The 19,546-nt window shown below is 38.2% G+C and overlaps 1 long non-coding RNA gene across 11 annotated transcripts in view; it reads left to right on the top strand.

Moving 5' to 3' along the window:
• The window catches only part of LOC104845646 (uncharacterized), a 34,130-nt gene extending 17,685 nt beyond the window's left edge, over positions 1-16,445 (top strand). For 10 of the 11 annotated variants that reach the window (XR_010322838.1, XR_010322839.1, XR_010322842.1 and 7 more), the window contains 3 exons: positions 8,765-9,012; positions 9,132-9,229; positions 10,115-16,445. This is a non-coding gene — a long non-coding RNA (uncharacterized LOC104845646). Of the gene's footprint in view, positions 1-8,764; positions 9,013-9,131; positions 9,230-9,915; positions 10,019-10,114 lie in introns of all 11 variants that reach the window. The other variant, XR_010322846.1, reaches the window with a different exon arrangement.
• Positions 16,446-19,546: the final 3,101 nt, after the last annotated feature.

Genomic DNA, 19,546 nt, shown 5'->3' with positions numbered 1-19,546 from the left:
CTGTTTAACCCACCTTGGTATTTGGTTTTTATTTATTATGAGTAATAAAGGAAATTTATGCAGTAATAATGAAACATAATAAAACAAAGGTGTGGCGCTGGGCCTGTCATTAAACAGGCTGAACCTGTCATTATATCCCCTTCTGAAGATTTAAAGACCAAGTGCTTGTTTTTTTCTTCTTAATCCTCCTAGATGACTTTCAGTGAATATATTCATTGCTTTAAAGATTTTAAAAAACTGCAGCTGGTGCTACATTGAAATAGGAAAAGAAGCAGAAGTTATGTATCTGCTGCCTGAAAACTGGTGAGGAACTGCATAAGAGTGGGCTTCTCTTAAAGCCCAACACTTATTTCTAAAATCATTTTGACTCAGGGTGCTGAGGAAGACAAAGTCTTAAAGGGAGGCCAATTGCTTAGTCATGTATGAGAGACTTAACGTGTTTCTTCTGGTGTATCTTAGCTCTGACTCCCTCTCCCACTTATCCTCTGTAGAATGAGGAAGAGCGCTTTTCTTTAAAGGCAGTGGGGTCCATGGAAGTGGAGGCTGGGGCTGAAGAGTCACTGACTGAGCCTCCACAGGGCTGAAATCCACCTAGACAGGGTAGGGAAGAAAGCAGCTATTGTAACAAGTTTTCTCTCTCCACCCACCCCCATTTCTTAGTGTTTAGTTCCTGAATTCCTCAATCTTTCACTCTTACTTGACATTCTTTTTTTTAAAAAGCATTTAATAGACTTTTTTCTTCAGAAAAGTTTTAGGTTTATAGAAAAATTACACAGAAGGTACAGAGTTTTCATACACTCCCTCACCCCATTCCCAGTTTCCCCTGTTAACATCTCGCTTTGGTGTGGTGCATTTGTTACAATTGATGAACCAATATTGGTACACTATTATTAGTTTACATTAGGGTTTGCTCGTTATATTGATAAATGCATAATATCAGGTATCCACTGTTGCAGTATCATGTCAAATAGTTCCACCACTTGAAAAATACCCTGTGCTCCACCTATTCATCTCTCTTCCCCTCCTCCCAAGCCTCCGACAACTGCTGATCTTTTTACTGTCTTCATAGTTTTGCCTTTTCCAACATTTCATATAGTTGGAATCATACAGTATGTAGCCTTTTCAGACTGACTTCTTTCACTTAGCAATATGCATTTGGGGTTCCTCTATGCCTTTTCATGGCTTGGTAGCTCATTTCTTTTAAATCACTGAATAATATTCTATTGCATGGTTGTACCATGGTTTCTTTAGCCAACCATTAAAGGGCATCTCGGTTGCTTCCAATTTTTGGCAGTTATAAAGATGCAATAACATTGTTGTGCAAGTTTTTGTGTTGATGTAAGTTTTAAACTCATTTGGGTTTAAATTTGCAATTGCTGGATCATATGATAAGACTATGTTTAGCTTTGTAAGAAACTGCCAAACTGTCTTTGAAAGTGGCTATAACATTTTGCATTCCCACAAACTTCCTTCCATTTTTATCTGGAAAAATTCCTTTTATTTCCTAATGGTCACTCCATTCCTTTGTCTGGCCAGAGGAATAGAAGTCTGCTTCTGGATGAAAATCATGGTAGTCTTTGAACTCAGTTCTTACTCGGTGTTTTGGAGATTTCAAGTGTCTAGGCAGAATGGAAAAGGAAGAGGAAAGATGAGGGGCAGTGGAGATATAGAGTCGTTGAAATGGGTGGCATTAACTCATTGCCAGTTGCTGTGAGGGGATGAGTCACCAGACTGATGTTGGTGGATATGGTGGCAAATGGGCTCAGTCTGGAGCATCTTAATCAAAAGAGCATATTGACGATGAGATTTCGTGCACAGCCAAATACAACTAGGAAGGTCTTTAAAGGAGTGTTGTTGGGACCATCTTTCTATTGAATTCAGGAATTGAATTTAGTTCAGCAAAACTAAATTCAGCATGTCCCATATTTTAGGAGTGCACAGTTGACTATATTACGGGTCCTAGCTTTTAAGAAGCTCTCTCTGGTGGCATTCAAAGCTCATAAATGGTTTAAATTTAATACAACTTTTCTCAGAGATGTATCTACAGGGTACTTTAAGAGTAAGCAAGAGGGGAACTTAGCCTAAGTTGGAAGTGTAGGGAAAGTTTCTTAAAGGAGGAGTCAACTGAAAAGAGTATTAAAGAATGGGTCATAAATTAACGAGGTCCTGTGTCCTGGCTTTCAGCTTTCTATTTCCCTGACGCTTGAAAAGACTAGAAAATGATACCCTGAGCCAATTTATGAGCGATTCTCTTAAGTGGTAGGCATGGGCCATAGTGTCTGAAATACAGAAACTATTTGATTAGGAAACTGAAGCGATAGTTTTTCCTTTTTTGTGGTTGCTGCTGAAGAGGACATAGGTGAAAAGTGGTGAGTAAGACAGGAAGAAGCCAATAAGCAGAATAACTGAGAATCTTCTAAGAGGCAGGGATGTGCGCTTCGAAAAGCGACTTCAGTCGAAAGACCGTTCCTTGGGCATGGGCGTGCGCGGTTACTAGCACCACGGACAGCGCTTCCCTATTTAAGCGTGTCTGGGGTCCTAACTTGCTCCCGACTGGAATTTTTAGAGGAAGCTTCCATCTTGATCTCCCTTGAAATTCAAAGGAAACCACGCGGAAGCTCAATGGACTTTTTTGCAAAATCAACTTGCTCGACCTGGTTTCCAAATATTATGAGAATATCTAATATTCTCTACGTTAAAAAAAAAAAAAAGAAAAAAACCCCCTGTTACTTAAAGAACAACAAAAAAAAGTTGCGGTGAATTAGATTCCAACTTATTGCTACTCTATAACGCGTTGCCGTCCAGTAGATTAGGACTCATAGCAACCCTGTAGGACAGCGTAGAACTGCCCCATAGAGTTTCCAATGAGCACCTGGTGGATTTGAACTGCTGACCTTTCGGTTAGCAGCCATAGCACTTAAGCACTATGCCACCAGGGCTTCCAGCTATCCTAAATTCAGCAATCCCATATTTTAGGAGTGCACAGTTGAATATGTTACAGGTCCTAGCTTTTAAGAAGCTCTCTCTAGTGGCATTCAAATCTAATAAATGGTTTTAATTTAATATAACTTTGCTGAGTGATGTATCTACAGGGTACTTTAAGAGTAAGCAAGAGGGGAACTTAGCCTAAGTTGGAAGTGCAGGGAAAGTTTCTTAAAGGACAGAGTAAAACTGCCCCATGAGGTTTCCAAGGAGTGGCTGGTGGATTCCAACTGCCGACCTTTTGGTTAGCAGCCATAGATCTTAACCATTGTGCCACTGGAAAGAATATTAAATATTCTCTGTATTTAAAAGGGAGCCCTGGTGACGCAGTGGTTAAGCGTTCAGCTGGTAACCAAAAGATCAGCAGATGGAATCCACCAGCCACTCTTGGAAACCCAATGGGGCTGTTCTACCCTGTCCTACAGGGTCGCTGTGAGTCGGAATTGACTCAACAGCAATGGGTATGGGTATATTTAAAAGAAAAAAATGGGAAATCACACTTATCTACTTGTCAGTTGTTTACTCCATTCCAAAACCATAAACAACAGAGCAAAAAACAATGGCGTTGCCATTGAGTTGGTTCCAACTCATAGCAACTCTGTTCCAAGTACTCTGTAATTGTTATTTCATTTAACTTTTGTAAAATCCTTAAGAGGTATGTTTTAGCATCTCAATTTTACAGAGAGAGCAAAAAGATTAGAGAAGTTAAGTAACTAGTGCACTGGCTAATCTTCGTTGGAGATAGGGTCTAACCTGTGGCTTCAGAGCCTCTACCCTTTAGGGTTTTTAGTAGCTGTCCTAGTAGGCTTAACTGGGGGAAAAAAATAAACTGGCTTATAATTAATTATTTTTCAGTCTATACTGTGTTTTCCAGATGGCTTAACTCACAGCACACCTTTAATAGACTTCAAAGATGTCATTTGACACACAACACAATAGCATATTTATCTTGGACGATAGAATGAGATAATGAAACCTTTTACCTCTCCGTGATACCCAGCTGTCTAGGATGAAACACAACCTGTTGTTAATGCTTTAAACATGTTTAAGAGATCATGTGGATGAGAACATAGTGGGTAGCTGAAACTTGAAATTGTGACGGTCATGCTTTTTAATAGGGTGGATAATTTATAAGCAAGAAAAGAGGAAAAGTGAGTGAAAAGATAAATTGGCATAGAAATTTGCAGGTAAATGGAAGGGAATGAAAAGAATCTACTCTAATCTTGTATATAATGCAGATCACCAGTGAAAATGATGTTTCTTTCCTAGTTGGTGAAACTGTATATGAACTCACAATAAAAGCATGAATAAAATGAGCCCAGTGGCCAAGAGAGGTAGTGACATAACCATGTCCTCATTTATTTGCCTTTCTGTATATGATTGGGTCTAAGACAGTGTTTCTAAATGGGGAGAGAAGGAAAATCAGAATTATTTTGGGACTTCTTCAAACTGCATATGGCCCATCTTCCCACCAGGAAATTTGATTCTCTTCATTTCATCAGTTTAGGGTTATTGGTCCAAGATCCACAGTTATTACCCTTTCCATCTTCCCACAGGTGTTTCTTAAGTTTAATTGAATTTTGGGCATAATTCTTCATTTTAGTGTCTCCAGTTTTTACACATATCACTTTTTCATTTCTGAAAATAAGAATGAAATAAAGTCAATACATTGAAATTGGTTGATATATCTCTTATGCCTATTTTAATCTATACGTTCCTCTTTCTTTTTTTTCCTTGACATTTATTTGTTGACGAAACAGCATAGGTTGCCCTGTGTTTTCTGAAGTCTCGATTTTGCTGAATGCTTGTTCATGAGGATATTTAATGTATTTCTCTGTTGTCTGTATTTCTTGTAATTCATGATTTATATATAGAGCCTGAATGTGACTCAGGTTGGATATTTTGGCAGAAATACTTCATATATGGTATTGTGTACTTCATCAAGAGGCACATAACTTGGTTATCTTTCTTTTTGTGATTTTAGCAGCCATTGATAATTATTTCTTAGATCCATTATTTCCTTAAAGGTTGCTGAATGATGGTATATTAATTCTATCATTTTTTTTCATTTATCAGCTGGAGTATTTATTTCTATGAAGGAATGTTTTCTTCATTAACTACTTGGTTGCCCTCAGGTTCATAAACAAAAGACAGGATAAATATTTTGTATTTATTTACCAGTTTTCAAAGTAATGAGTTGCATCCATAGCATCCTTCAAAAATGACTGAGGATTTTAAATTATTATTATGAACTTATAAATTTAAACATTCTTGGAGTGTTTAACTCTGCTATAGTTATTTTTTATTTTATTTTTTTTTTTCTCTATTGATGCTCATGCCCTATCTTTGACCAGTGGTAGCCTCTTCAATTTGGTCCCTGAGTCTTTTTGACATGATTGCAGTGGTCGTTGACAGAATCTTTGCTTTCTGGGATGATAATATATTCTAGTTTTATCTTCTATATTTCCTGTACAATGTTATTGTTGTGTGCACTCAAGTCAATTCCAACTCAAAGCAACCCTATAGGGCAGAATAGAACTGTCCCATAATGTTTCCAAGGCTGTAAATCTTTACGGAAGCAGACTGCCACATCTTTCTCCTTTGGAGCAACTGGTGGTTTTGAACTGCTGACCTTTTGGTCGGCAGCTGAGCACTTAACCACCACAACACGTGGTATTACTAATATCCCATAGGAGTGATGGTTCATTTTTGGTGGGAAATGGTATTTCGAGATCACAATCTGTGTGCTGGGGAAATATATTGCTGCTGTGTTGATTATTATGTTTTCAGACTTGGCATTTCTCAATCTGAAAGAACCAAAATAAAAATTCAAGCCTTGAGTTGCAACATTGCAGCAACAGGTTTGGTTTTTGGTTTGGTATAGGGAAAAATTGAACGACACAGGAAGCATCAAAAGAAGATGGAAGGTATACGCATAGTCACTGTACCAAAAAGAACTGATCAACATTTAACCATTTTAGGAGGTAGCATATGATCAAGAACCATGGTACTGAAGGACAAAGTCCAAGCTGCACTGAAGGCATTGGTGAAAAACAAGGCTCCAGGAATTGACAGAATACTAATTGAGATGTTTCAACAAACAGATGCAATGCTGGAAGCACTCACTTGTCTATGCCAAGAAATTTGGAAGAGAGATACCTGGCCAACTGACTGGAAGAAATCCACATATAGGCCCATTTCAAAGAAAGGTGATCCACGGAATGTGGAAATTATTGAGCAATATCATTAATATCACATGCAAGTAAAATTTTGCTGAAGACAATTAAAAAATGGTTGCAGCAGTATATCGACAGGAAACTGTCAGAAATTCAGGCTAGCTTCAGAAGAGGACATGGAATGAGGGATATCATTACTGATGTCCGATGGATCTTGGCTGAAAGCAGAGAATACCAGAAAGATGTTTACCTGTGTTTTGTTGACTGTGCAAAGGCATTTGACTGTGTGGATCACAACAAATTATGGGTAACATTTCGAAGAATGGGAATTCCAAAGAACTTAATTGTGCTCGTGCAGAACCTGAACATAGAGCAAGATGCAGTTGCTGGGACAGAACAGGCGGATACTGCATTGTTTAAATCAGGAAAGGTGTGCGTCAGGGTTGTATACTTTTACCATACTTATTCAATCTGTTGGAGCCCTGGTGGTACAGTGGTTAACAGCTTGCCTGCTAACCAAAAGGTCAGCAGTTTGAATCCACCAGCCACTCCTTGGAAACCCTACGGGGCGGTTCTACTCTGTCCTATTAGTCCCTATGAGTTGGAACTGACTCAATGGCAGTGGGTTTATTCAATCTGTGCGCTGAGAAAATAATCTAAGCAGCTGGACTACATGAAGAATTGGAGGAGGACTCTAACAACCTGCGATATGTAGATGACACAACTTTGCTTACTGAATGTGAAGAGGACTTGAAGCACTTACTGATGAAGATCAAAGACTACAGCCTTCAGTATGGATTACACCTTAACATAAAGAGAATAAAAATTCTCACAACTGGATCGATAAACAACATCATGATAAATGGAGAAAAAATTGAAGTTGTCAAGGATTTCATTTTAGTTGGATCAGCAATCAACAGCCATGGAAGTAGCAGTCAAAAAAATCAAAAGACATATTGCCTTGGGCAAGTCTGCTGCAAAAGACCTCTTTAAAGTACTAAAAAGCAAAAATGTCACTTTGAGGACGAAGGAATATTGACTATACCATAGACTGCCAAAAGAATGAACAAATCTATCTTGGAAAAAGTGCAGCCAGAATGTTCCTTAGAAATGAGGATGGCAAAACTTCATCTCACATACTTCAGACATGTTATCAGGAGGGAATGGTCCTTGGAAAAGGACATCATGCTTGGTAAAGTAGAAGGTCAGCGAAAAAGAGGAAGACCCTCAAGGAGATGGGTTGACACAGTGGGTGAAACAATGGGCTCAATCATAGCAACCATTGTGGGGATGGCATAGAACTGGGCAGTGTTTCATTCTGTCATACACAGGGTCACTATGAGTCAGAAATGACTTCATGGTACCTAACAACAACAACATGTTTATGTGTATAAGGAGCCCTGCTGGTAGAATGGTTAAGCGCTTGTATGCTAATTGAAAGGTTGGTGGTTGAACCCACTCAGTGACTCTGTGGGAGAAAGACCTGTCAATCTGCTTTTGCAACGATTACAGCCTAGAAAACCTTATGGGACAGTTCTACTCTGTAACGTGGGGTCGGATTCGCTGAGTGTGAATAACAACAACTGTGTTTATTATACGTAAAACAGGTTTTCTTGTTTCAGATAATTACACATATTTTCACTATGTGAATGTCCAGGGATTTGTGAAAAACTAAATAATGTAGGCCTTTTGGCTTATCTTTGGGTCAATACCCAAAACCTGTTGCCAACTAGTTGATTCCGACTCATAGCAACCCTATAGAACAGAGTAGTACTGCCTCATAGGGTTTCCAAGGAATGGCTGGTGGATTTGAAATGCTGACCTTTTGGTTAGGAGCCTTAGCTCTTAACCACTATGCCACCAGGGTTTCCTTTGGGTCAATTAAAAAAAACCCAGCACAGTCGAGTCGATTCCGACTCATAGCGACCCTATAGGACAGAGTAGAACTGCCCCACAGAGTTTCCAAGGAGCTCCTGGCAGATTCAAACTGCCGACCCATTGGTTAGCAGCCATAGCACTTAACCACTACACCACCAGGGTTTCCTTTGGGTCAATAGGGCCCCCAAACCATTGTTACAACCAAAAATGACTCTGAAAAATATCCTAAATGACCCATGGAGTGCCACTGATTTAAAAATCATTAATTTAAAAGAAAAATCACTGACTTAAAAGACCCATGGATAGAGGGAGATGGGATCAAATTGAAGATTTAGTCCCAAAATCAGGAATTTTCTGCCTCTGTGGTTCATCCACCTTGCCCTTCAGGACTCAGGCTAATCCTTACACTACCTCCCAGTCCCTGGATTCTTTATGTTCTAAGCAAGGTTGAACTTTCTCAGGCATACAATAATTTATTTCCTCATTTTATTAAATTTTGTGTCTCCTTGAAGTTTATTCCTGAATTTTTTTTAAAGGTATCATATATAGTTCAATCACAGCAAGGGACCCATTTAAAGAATTTAGGCTAGTCTAGACTTTGCCTTATAATGTCACTAATGCACAGTTGCTCTGTTTTGCGAGAAACTCCCTCATAAACAGCATACCTACGTTATTCGCTTAATTTATCCTGCTGAGTTATCCGTGTTTATTTGTTTGTTCGCTTACAGAAACTTTTAAAGAAGGGAACCTTCTAACGTTACGGAGAGTGTAATAGGTCCTTGCATGCAAAGGGGTGCTCCATCAGTAACCAAACTTAATATACTGCTAAAATGACTTTGTGTTCAGGCTACACATATGGAATAACACAGTACGACTGTGAGAACGGTGCAGGACCAGGCCCTGTTTCATTCTGTTATACCGATGAATCAGAACTGACTCGATGGCACCTCCACAACTAACAACAACATGGGAACCAGTAAGTTTTTGTGAAATCAAGGAGGGTATCCAGACTTCTCTTTTATTTTTTTTGGTGGGTGCGGGGGGATGCCTAGTATTAATGTTAGAACCTAATGCATTTTACAACTATTATTGCAGATTGAATATCAGGAGGGGGGAGTGAGGGGCTGACTTAGATGAAAACATTTTCTCAAAGTTGAAGTGATTCCTGGAAGCTGAGTTTCTTGAAGAATAAGGTAAGAAGGTCAAAGAGTTGATAATTGAAAATTTTCTTAATTTTCATTTGAATATTGTTATTTAACATACAGTGAATATTTAATTTGTTTTTTTTCTCAGAAATGTGTTATCTCTGAAATAATGCTTAATGCTATTTTATGAGGAATAATTAATGTATTTGTTATAGAGCATATTTTCTCTCCTGGGCTCTTGAATTAAATCCACTCTGCAAAATGTAGTGATTTAAAAAAGATTTCTAATTTTAGGAGTCTTCTATGTTTAAAAAATGCATATGGGAACACACACATGTACAAATACAAATACCTCAGCAGAAGCAATTGGCTTAAACGTTTGATTAATCTGATATACTGGGGATCAAGTCCTATGTTCACGCTTCCATCTTCACGAGCTATTGTGAATTGGACCCCAAGTATTTGTTTCATGTCTGAAACTGTATACATCCAATTGCACGGTACAGACACAATCAAATAATTAACTTGTCCATTGATAACACAACTACATATTCAGAATTTAAGGTCCTTGCAAGAATGGCCTACATTTGCTATTTCCATTTCTATTCATTCCTCAACCTTCTGTAATTTGGCTTTCACTCAGAATCTGAGTAACCAATTGCCAAGGTAACCAATGACTTTCTTGTTGTAAGATCTAATGAGCTCAGACTTCATCTTAAGTTTCTTCTTTGCAGCTTTGGACCCAGATGACCTCTTTTTCTTCTTACTCTTACCTTTTTTGCTTCTCATGAAGCCAGGCTTTCATTTATTATTGATGACATATATCAAATATGTGATGTAAGTAATACAAACATGTTTCCATTCTCCTTAGAAGTGTATTCTTAATTCACATTTTGCTCATCTATATATTTATTTGTTTTATATATATTTTAGCAAAAGGAAGAAACGATGAAGTAAAAGAACTGAACAGAAGATTTCAAAGGGCAGCTTGAGAAGACAAAGTAAAGTATTATCGTGACATATGCAAAGAGCTGGAGATAGAAAACAAAAAGGGAATAACATGCTCAGCATTTCTCAAGCCAAAAGAATTGAAGAAAAAATTCAAGCCTCTAGTTGCAGTGGTGAAGGATTCTATGGGGAAGTTATTAAATAACACAGGAAACATCAAAAGAAGATGGAAGGAATACACAGAGCCATTATACCAAAAAGAATTAGTTGACATTCAACCATTTCAAGAGGAGGAACCGATGGTACTGAAGGAAGAAGACCAAGCTGCACTGAAGGCAAGTTTCCAGGAATTGACGGAATATCATTTGAGATGCTTCAACAAATGGATGCAGCACTGAAAGTGCTCACTTGTCTATGCCAAGAAATTTGGAAGACAGCTACCTGGCCAATGGACTGGAAGAGATCCATATTTACACCTATTCCCAAGAAAGGTGATCCAACTGAATGTAGAAATTATTAAACAACATCATTAATATCACACAGAAGCAAAATTTTGCTGAAGATGATTCAAAAGCACCTGCAGCAGTATATCGACAGGGAACTGCCGGAAATTCAGGCCAGATTCAGAAGAGGACGTGTAACCAGGGATATCATTGCTGATCTCAAATGGATCCTGGCTGAAAGCAGAGAATACCCGAAGGATGTTTACCTGTGTTTTATTGACTATGCAAAGGTGTTCGACCATGTGATTCATAACAAATTATGGTTAACATTGCAAAGAATGGGAATTCCAGAACACTTAATTGTGCTCCTGAGGAAACTTTATATAGATCAAGAGGCAGTTGTTTGGACAGAACAAGGGGATACTGAGTGGTTTAAAGTCAGGAAAGGTATACATCAGGGTTGTATCCTTTTGCCATACCTATTCAATTTGTATGAGCAGATAATCCAAGAAGCTGGACTATATGAAGAAGAATGGGTCATCAGGGTTGGAGTAAGACTCTCTAACAACCTGTGTTATACAGATGACACTTGCTGAAAGTGAAGAGAACTTGAAGCACTTACTGATAGATTAAAGATCACAGCTTTCAGTATGGATTACAGATCAACATAAAGAAAACAAAAATCCTCACAACTGGACCAATAAGTGACACCATGATAAACAGAGAAAAGATTGAAGTTGTCAAGGATTTCATTTTACTTGGATCCACAACCAACAGCCATGGAAGCAGCAGTCAAGAAATCAAACGACACATCGCATTGGGCAAATCTACTGCAAAGGACCTACTTAAAGTGTTGAAGAGCAAAGATGTCACCTTGAAGACTAAGGTGCTCCTGACTGAAGCTATGATATTTTCAATCACATCATATGCAAGTGAAAGCTGGACAATGGATAAGGAAGATTGAAGAAGAATTGATGCCTTTTAATTGTAGTATTGGTGAAGATTATTGAATATACCATGGACTTCCAAAAGAATGAACGAATCTGTCTTGGAAGAAGTACAACCAGAATGCTCCTTAGAGGCAAGGATGGCGAGATTGTGTCTTACACACTTTGGAATGTTGTCAGGAGGGATCAGTCCCTGGAGAAGGACATCAAGCTTGGTAAAGTACAGGGTCAGCGGAAAAGAGGAAGACCCTGAAGGAGATGGATTGACACAGTGGTTGCAACAATGGGCTCAAGCATAACAACGATTGTAAGGATGATACAGGACCTGGCAGTGTTTTTTTCTGTGGTACATAGGGTCGCTGTGAGTCGGAACCGACTCGACGGCACCTGACAACAACATATTTTTAGCAACAATACTAAAATAATTAGCATTGTTATTGTTAGTAGCTAATTTAGTAATCTACTAAGTATCAGATAGTATGTGCTAGGTACTGTGATGAGCAAATCAGAGAGTATTAATTACAAAACATTGTAAGTTCCATGAAATAAGAGTTCTAGGTGCTATGGGAATGCACAGTGGGGAACTGATCTAGTCTAGTGATAAAGGAAATCAAGGGATATTTGAGTTGAGGTCTGTAGGATTAGGTAGGTATTAACTAATCAAAGGAGAGGGGTAGTAGTTGCAAGGAGGAACATTCCAGGCAGAGGGAATTGGATGTGGCAGGCCCTGAGGTAGCAGGGAGCATGGGCACATCGAAGAAACTGTGACTGGAGCATGGAGATGAAAAAGGAGAGTGTGGCTAGTGGGGGTGGAGAAATAAGCAGGGGAAAACTCTTATAGGGCTTTTTTAGGCCATGTTAAGAATTTCTGTCTTAGGAAAAGGGCAAGCTATTAAGCAGAGAAGTGATGTGGTAAGACTTTTGATAAACAACAACAGAAAAATCACCTTGAATACATTTTGGAGGATGGCTTGGATGAGAGGCAAGAGTGGATACTGGTTGACCATTAGGCCAAGAATAGGTTATAGTAGCTTGGGCTAAAGTGTTTGCATTCAAGATGGAGAGATCTAGACTGCCTTAAGACATATTTAACGAGTACCATCAACAGAGCTTAGCAACGAACTGGAGATTGTGGATGGGGGAGAAGGAATTGTTCAGCAGATTTGTACAACTGGAGAGGTGGGTGATCCTGATCACCAAGATAGGGAACACTGGATAAGGATGCAGTTTGAGGTGAAGATCATGAGTTCAGATTCAGAGAGACGTGGTAAAATATCCAGGTGAAGATGTCCAATAGCAGTTAAAAAGGGGAGTCTCAAGCTCAGAAAGGAGTGTCTAATCCTAATTTACAATAAATGTAAAAATATAGTTTTTTTAGCATGAATTTTTATATAGAAGATTATTTTTCCAGAGAAAGACTGGTATAATCAATACCGTTTAATCTTAGGAATTAATTCTGAAGTTTTCCTAGCAATAAAATATTTGATAGTATATGTTGATACCAACTTTTCTTTCTCTCGAAATTTGTTTCATTGTTCTGAAAACACTGTTCATATTTCTTCATACTGTTAATGCCTTTTGTTTTGAAAATTGTAGGATCAACAACATTTTCTATCTAAGGACCAACCAAAAAATCTGTTGCCATTGAGTTGGCTCTGATTCATGTCAATGCCATGTGTAAACAGTGTAGAACTGCTCCATAGGGTTTTCTTGGCTGTAGTCTTCATGAAAATAAATCTCCAGGCCTTTCTTCCATGGTGCCACTGGGTGGGTTCCAACAGCCAACCTTTAAGTTAGTAGTTTAATGCAAACTGCGCCACCCAGGGACCTTTATATAATGACCAGTTGGAAAGAAATTAAGTACCAATATTGCAGCATTATTATTAAGTGAAGTCTGTAATTTACATTTGGGTTCACTCTTTGTATTGCACAGTTCCATGGGTTTTGACAAATGTGTAATATCATCTGTCCACCATTACAGTGTCATGCAGAATAGTTTCGATGCCCTTAAGATGCCCCGTGCTTCAACTATTCATCCCCTTCCCCCTTCCCAGACCCCTGACAACCACTGATCTTTCTGCTGTCTCTAGTTTTGCCTTCTCCAGAATGTCACATAGTTGGAATCATATAGTATGTTGCTTTTTCAGATTGACTTTTTCACCTAGCAATGTGTATCCTCCATTTCTCCTTGTGCTTTGATAGCTCATTTCTTTTTTATTGGTGAATAATACTCCTTTGTACAGACGCACAACAGTCTATTTCAAACTTACACTGTGAAGAAGCTATTGAAAAAAATTTTGGAGAATTGAATAACAACACCCAGAAACAATGGTAGGAGAAGGCATTTGGCACACATATTCCTGAAAATTTCTCCCTATTCTAAATGAATAAAGTGAACAAAATAATATTATCAGACAGTCATTTAAAAATAATGTCCTTTTTGAATGAGTAATGCTTTTCTCATGGTTGCCCTTTTCTACATACAGGTCTGTGTTGATTTATTCAGTTCATCAGATAGCCATTCCACAAATATTATTGTGTAGTCTATTATGTGCCAGACACTCTTCTAGGAACTTAAGATAGTTCAATGGTAAAATAGTAAAATATTCCCACCCTTATGGTGCTTACATTCTAGCAGGAACAGCAATTTCTTCTGTAAGTTAACCACATTACAGAAACAACACTTAAGAGACTATTTCTTATTGAACGTGCTATGTGTTTTACAACATGTCATCAAGCATACAAAGTCTCGATTATAAGAAAGCAATATCCGTATTGTATAAAGATATTTCAAATAGTTTTTGTCATATGAGTGAGCCAATGATAAAATAATTTCATCAACAATCATAAACTGATTGCAGTGTGATTGTCTGTCTCAGAGAAACCTTGGCAGAGTTAAAGTTTCAAAAAGCGAAACTTGGTACCAAAATTAAGGCAAAGTTCTTTTTTTTTTTTTTTGAGTATTTTCTCTTTTTTATAATTTGTTTTTGTCTTTGAAAATGTATATAGCAGAATGTATACAAATTCAACAATTTCTACATGTACAGTTCAGCAACAGGCAATGTCATGTTTTTACTTTTGCTATTCCCATATTAAATGAGTACTCAAAATTTAGTGGCGAAATAAGATATCGTTATAAACTAAGGCATAGATGAAATGAAAGTTCTTAAGTTTTAAGTTTGGTCAGAAGACAAAATCCAGTAGCTTTACAAGTCAGTCAGTTTTAGGATTTTGATGTTGACGCACTGGTCTCAAATTGTGGTAGATGTGGTTTTCGAACTAGGCAGAGCTGAAATAAAAGTTTTAAAAAATATTAAAATCAAGAGTTTAAAAAAAAGTGATCAAAATGAAGGCAATTTTAGGATTTTTAATTTGGCAGCTCAGTCTCAATTTAGTACTTGAAATTTAACACTGAACAATGGCACTAATTTTGATGTAAAGTTTGTGAAATATTTTCTTTAATTAATGGACCTTATTTTTGTAGAGAAGTTTTAAATTTACAGAAAAATTGAGCAGAAAGTACAGAGTTTCCATATGCTCCTGTACCTCACACACCTTCTTTTATTAACTTCTTTCATTGGTGTGGTTCATTTGCTATAACTGATGAACCAATATTGATACATTATTATTATTAAATAAAGCCTGTAGTTTACATTTGGTTCACTTTTTGTGTTGCACAGCTCTGTGGGTTTTGACAAATGCATAATATCATGTATCCACCAGTACAGTGTCATGAAGAATAGTTTTTGGGCCCGTAAAATGCCCTGTGCTTCGCCTATTCATCCCCTTCCCCCTTCCCAGACCCCTGACAACCACTGATCTTTTTGCTTTCTCTAGTTTTGCCTTTTCCAGAATGTCATACAGCTGGAATCATATAGTATGTAGCTTTTTCTGATTGGCTCTTTTCACTTAGTAGTATGTATCCTCCATTTCTCTTCACGGCTTGATAGCTCATTTCTTTTTTCTTGGTGAATAATATACTCCATTGTGTGGATGCACAAGAGTTTATTTATCCATTCACCTGTTGAATGAGATCTTGGTTGCTTCCAAATTTTGGTAGTTATAAATAAAACTGCTATAAACATTCTCGTGCAAGTTTTTGTGTGGATATAAGTTTTCAGCTTATCATTGCTGCATCATATGATAAGACTATGTTTAGTTTTGTAAGAAGCTACCAGACTGTGTACCAAAGTGGCTGTACATTTTGCATTCCCACCAGCAATGAGTGAGAGATCCTATTGCTCCACGTTTATCAGCAGCATTTAGCATTATCAGTGTTTAGGATTTCATCCGTTTTAATAGGTGTATAGTGGTATCTCATTGTGTTTTAATTTGCAGTTCCCTCATAGCATGTGATGTTGAGCATCTTTTCATCTGCTTATTTGCCATCTGTATATCTTCTTTGCTGAAGTGTCTGTTCAGATCGATTGTCCACTTTTTAATTGGGTTTGTAATACATTTATGTTCACAAGCCTGTGCCATGATAACTTGAATCCTTTAAGATTATCCAACTTCTTTCCTTGTCATAATGCAAATAAATTAGTATAATATGTAACAAATATAATAACAATATCACCATTTATCTATAATTCTCTTTTAGTATGCTTCCTTATGATGCAGGCCTACCTCATTTTTCGCGCCTTACTTTATTGCGCTATGCAGATACTGCATTTTTTACAAATTGAAGGTTTGTGGCAACTCTGTGTCGAGGAAATCTGTTGGTGCCATTTTTCCAACAGCGTGTGCTCACTTTGTGTCTTTGTGTAGTTCTCACAATATTTTAAACTTTTTCATTATTATTATACCTGTTTGTGGTGAACTGCGATCAGTGATCTTTGATGTTACTCTTATAATTGTTTTGGGGCACCACAAACCGTGCCCATGTAAGGTGGCAAACTTAATCAATAAATGTTGTGTGTATTCTGACTGCTCCACTGACTGGCCATTTATTCATCTCTTTCCCTCTCCTCGGGCCTCCCTATTCCCTAAGACATGACAATATTGAAATTAGGCCAATTAAGAACCCTACAATGGCCTTTAAGTGTTCAAGTGAAAGGAAGAGTCACTCACTTTAAATCAAAAGCTAGAGATGGTTAAGTTTAGAAAGGAAGGCACATCAAAAGCTGAGATAGGGTGAAAGCTAGGCCTCTTGGGCCAAACAATTTGCCAAGTTGTGAATGCAAAGGAAAAGTTCTTGAAGGAAATTTAAAGTGCTACTCCAGTGAACACACGAATGATAACAAAGCAAAACAGCCTTATTGCAGATATGGAGAAAATTTTAGTGTATAGAAAATCAAACCAGCCACAACATTCCCTTAATCCAAAGCCCAATCCAGAGCGAGGCCCTAACTCTTCAATTCTACGAAGGCTGAGAGAGGTGAAGAAGCTGCAAAAGAAAAGTTTGAAGCTAGCAGATGTTGGTTCATGAGGTTTAAGGAAAGAAGCCATAATATAAAAGTGCGAGGGGAAGCAGCAAGTGCTGATGTAGAAGCTGCAGCAAGTTCTCCAGAAGACCCAGCTGAGATGACTGATGAAGGGGCTACAGTAGACAGCAGACTTTCACTGTAGGCGAAACGGCCTTATGTTGGAAGAAGACGCTGTCCAGGACTCTCATAGCTAGAGGGGAGAAGTCAATCCCTGGCCTCAAATTTTCAAAGGACAGGCCGACTCTCTTGTTAGGGGCTAATGCAGCTGGTGACTTTAAGTTGAAGCCAGTGTTTATTTACCATTCCAAAAATCCCAGGGACCTTAAGAACTATGCTAAATCTACTCTGCCTGTGTTCTATAAATGGAACAACAAAGCCTGGATGGACAGCACATCTGTTTACAACATGGTTTATTGAATATTTTAAGCCCACTGTTGGGACCTACTGCTCAGAAAAAAGATTCCTTTCAAAATACTGCTGTTCACTGACAATGCATCTGGTCACCTGAGAGCTCTGATGGAAATGTACAAAGAGATTAATATTGTTTTCATGCCTGCTTATACAATACCCATTCTGCAGCCCATGGGTCAAGGACTAATTTTGACTTTCAAGTCTTATTGCTTAAGAAATACATTTTGTAAGGTTATAGCTGCCATGGAGCACTTGTGGCACAGTGGTGGAGGGCTCAGATGCTAACCAAAAGGTCAGCAGTTCAAATCCACCATCTGCTCCTTGGAAACCCTGTGGGGCAGTTCTACTCTGTCCTATAGGGCTGCTAGGAGTTGGAATTGACTCAGTGGTGGTGGGTTTGGTCTGGTTTTCTTTCTTCTTCTTCTTTTTTTTTTTTTTTTTTTTATAGTTGCCATAGATAGTGATTCCTCTGATGCATCTGGGGAAAGTAAATTGAAAACTTTCTGGAAAGTATTCACCATTCTAGATGCCATTAAGAACATTCGTGATTCTTGGGAGGAGGTCAAAATATCAGTATTAACAGGAGACTGGAAGAAGTTGATTCCAGTCCTTGTGGATGACTTTGAGGACTTCAGTGGAGGAAGTAACTTGCAGATGTGGTGGAAAAAGCAAGAGAACTAGAATTAGAAGTGGAGCCTAAAGATGTGACTGAATTGCTGCACTCTCATGGTAAAACTTTAATGGATGAGGAGTTGTTTCTCATGGCTGAGCAAAGAAAGTGGTTTCTTGAGATGGAATCTACTTCTGGTGAAGATGCTGTTAACATTGCTGAATGACAACAAAGATTTAGAATATTACATAAACTTAGTTGATGAAGGAATGTCAGGGTTTAAGAGGATTGACTCCAATTTTGAAAGAAGTTCTACTGTGGGCAAAATGCTATCAAATAGTATTGCATGTGACAGAGAAATTTTTTTTGAAAGGAAGAGTCAATCGATGCAGCAACCTTCATTATTGTCTTATTTTAAGAAATTGCCACAGCCACCCCAGCCTTCAGCAACCACCACTCTGATCAGTCAGTAGCCATCAACATCAAGGCAAGACCCTCCAGCAGCAAAAAGAATGACTTGCCGAAGCCTCAGATGATGTTTAGCATTTTTTTAGCAATAAAGTATTTTTTAAATTAAGGTGTATACATTTTTTTTAGACATAATGCTATTTCACACCTAATAAATTCCAGTATAGTATAAACATGACTTTTATATGCACTGGAAAACCAAAAAATTCATGTGACTTACTTTATTGTGATATTCACTTTATCATGGTGGTCTGGAACTGAATCTGCAGTATTTCCGAGATACGGCTGTATAATAAAATGCTAACATTTGGAAAACGTATTTTCCGAAACGAACTTTTTTTCTCCTATTTGATTAATTTGGGACAATGTAAGCATCCAAAAGAATAATGTTGCAATTTAAACCTCATTAGATGTTAAATAAAACCCATGAGCAGAAGGAATGTTTTCTTTTCCAGAGGAATGACAGCTAATAAATACAGAATAAATCCTAGATTAGAAAACCGCCACACTGTGACTTTCAATGGATGATAAAACCATTGGTAAACAGTAGTTGTGGAACAGAATGATCTCATAATTTCACCCCACAGATTATTAATTACACAGGGAGAATATGCTTTTAAAGAGAAAAATCTGGCTGTTAACACCTTCATCAAATGGGAGGGCCTGATCAAGTGCAACAGGAGGTTCATCTAAGTAGGGTTCTTGATGCGATGTTTGATCTCCATCTAGTTGTGAGGCACTGGTCTGACAAATCCAGGTGGTCGGGTGATCTGAAGGACTACTGACCAGAGCTTCTCAAAGGACTCTGAGGAAGAGAGAATGTTGGTGGCCATGCTCTGATAGCTCCTTGCATCCTGTCTCAGACCCAGCGTGCACGACTCCCTTTGTGATGGTCAGAGTGGTATGCACCACTGAGGCACACACCTACTGCTGGGTGTGGTGTTTGGAGAATGGCCATCTTCCAGGGCTGGGTGGAAAGAGAAGAAACCAAACCAAAAACAAACCCAGTGCTGTCGAGTCGATTCCGACTCATAGCAACCCTATAGGACAGAGTAGAACTGCCCCATAGAGTTTCCAAGGAGTGTCAGGCGGATTCGAACTGCCTACCCTTT

This window comes from Loxodonta africana, chromosome 9 (genome assembly GCF_030014295.1).
Source record: "Loxodonta africana isolate mLoxAfr1 chromosome 9, mLoxAfr1.hap2, whole genome shotgun sequence".
Taxonomy (NCBI): Eukaryota; Metazoa; Chordata; class Mammalia; order Proboscidea; family Elephantidae; genus Loxodonta; species Loxodonta africana.
This window is presented reverse-complemented; position numbering and strand designations above follow the sequence as displayed.